Source organism: Temnothorax curvispinosus, unplaced genomic scaffold, assembly GCF_003070985.1.
Source record: "Temnothorax curvispinosus isolate PA1 unplaced genomic scaffold, ASM307098v1 QBEX01010675.1, whole genome shotgun sequence".
Taxonomy (NCBI): domain Eukaryota; kingdom Metazoa; phylum Arthropoda; class Insecta; order Hymenoptera; family Formicidae; genus Temnothorax; species Temnothorax curvispinosus.
Window position 1 is genome coordinate 1 of NW_020220455.1, and position 1,689 is coordinate 1,689.

The 1,689-nt window shown below is 35.2% G+C and overlaps 1 long non-coding RNA gene across 1 annotated transcript in view; it reads right to left on the reverse strand.

The window, feature by feature from the left end:
• Window positions 1-107: 107 nt before the first annotated feature.
• Window positions 108-1,689, reverse strand: part of LOC112460619 — a 4,178-nt gene continuing 2,596 nt past the window's right edge. Inside the window, exons 2-4 of the long non-coding RNA XR_003041458.1 lie at window positions 1,062-1,154; window positions 528-742; window positions 108-419 (exon numbers count right to left, since the gene is read on the reverse strand). This is a non-coding gene — a long non-coding RNA (uncharacterized LOC112460619). The remainder of the gene's footprint in view (window positions 420-527; window positions 743-1,061; window positions 1,155-1,689) is intronic.

Here is a 1,689-nt window from a genome sequence, read left to right on the forward strand (position 1 = left end):
GTTTAGGTTTTTTCGAGATTTTTCAAGATACAAAGATTTCGTCTACCTTTTGTTACTTAGATTTTTTTAAGGTATAATACTATCACTGTTTTTTTTCGAGGTAATTTTAACGTGAATAGAACTTTTTATCACATTTTGATTTAATATCTATTAAAATATTTGTAATTTTTTTAAAAAAGATCTTCATAAGACTAAACTTTTACAGTATCAGATTAATTCGTTTTCTCTAATAATTATTTTTAAATTGTTGAAATAAAGCGATCCAAATAAACGGGAAGAAATGATTGATTTACACAAATAGTAATGCTTACTGCAAAGTTGTTCAACTGGCGTCAGGTGTAGTACTTCCAGGCTTCTTCCTCCATCTCTTAACAGAATTTCTTCTCATTCACATCACGATGCAAAGTTATACAAAATAACTTAAAAAAATACAGTCTTTATCAAGAAGTATATATCTGTTACCCGTTTTGTGTTTCTATTACGTTTTCATTAACTTAACGTGGACTTTTGTCGCATAGTTAACTTACCCTACTATCGGGGCAAGTTGACTACAATGCAGCATGTTCGTATTTCACTTAATTATTACAAAGAAGTTATACAGGAGCGTTTCTGGCATGAAAATGTAGAAAAAGGTTCTCTCTAACATATTAGTACTGTTTAATCATGATAATTAGTTGTTTAAAAACTCAAATGCCGAAATTGTAAAAACAGTGCCGACGAGCCCCGGTCTCCTCTATTTTATCTATATATTAATAAGAGTAATATTTTATATTTATTTGTTAAGTTATAAATAATTTATTAAATATTTTAAAAAATCTTAAAATATAAGCTAAAATATTTTAAACAATAAATAAGTGAAATAAATAAGTTGAATACGACCGTATAAGATATACATTCAAATTACGGAGAGGCCGTTAAAATATTTTATTTATTACACAATGTATTAACCATTCAATATACTATTACATTATACTGTGATCTGAAAACGATATACTACGCAAATAAATAATTATTTCCATTAGTAACAATAACAATTAATAAATAGATTATAAAATGCTCACCTTATCTGTTACACCTGGCCGTCTTCTCGGCTTGTCCTCTTTTCTTCTTTTTCCGTTGCTATTTCTTTGTGGCACTTATATCTGATCTATTTTCTAAAACAAACGAAATATTGATTACTATGGGCGCTACTACTTTTATTCAGAGCGGTATTCTACCTTATATCTAACTTAGTCTGCTACTGGTGCGTGAGTAGGAGTTGGCCCAAGGTTTGTGAATCGCAAAGGAGGCTAGAAATGTAGGCGACACTTTCCAATATATGTTTAGAACGTTATATTTACAGACTATTTACAAGTGTTTGCGTGTAAGTGTTTTTGGCTAATTTGACTTGTATTCTGTCTCTGCCATAATCTGTACCGCGACGAGGGACGCCAGGATCAGGTGGTCACGCGTAGGTTGGTCGTGTGTAGCAGTCCGTGTGTGACCTGAAACAAAGAGCTGGGCGACCAAGCGCCATAGGTTGGCTGGCGTCTCGCACCTGTGCCAGGCGACCAAGCGCCGTAAGGATCGGCGAGCGTCTTGCGCTGTCGCCGGGCGACTCGCGCCGTGAGATTTCGGCAAGCGTCTTGCGCTGTAGCCGGGTGACTCGCGCCTGTGAGATTTCGGCAAGCGTCTTGCGCTGTAGCCGGG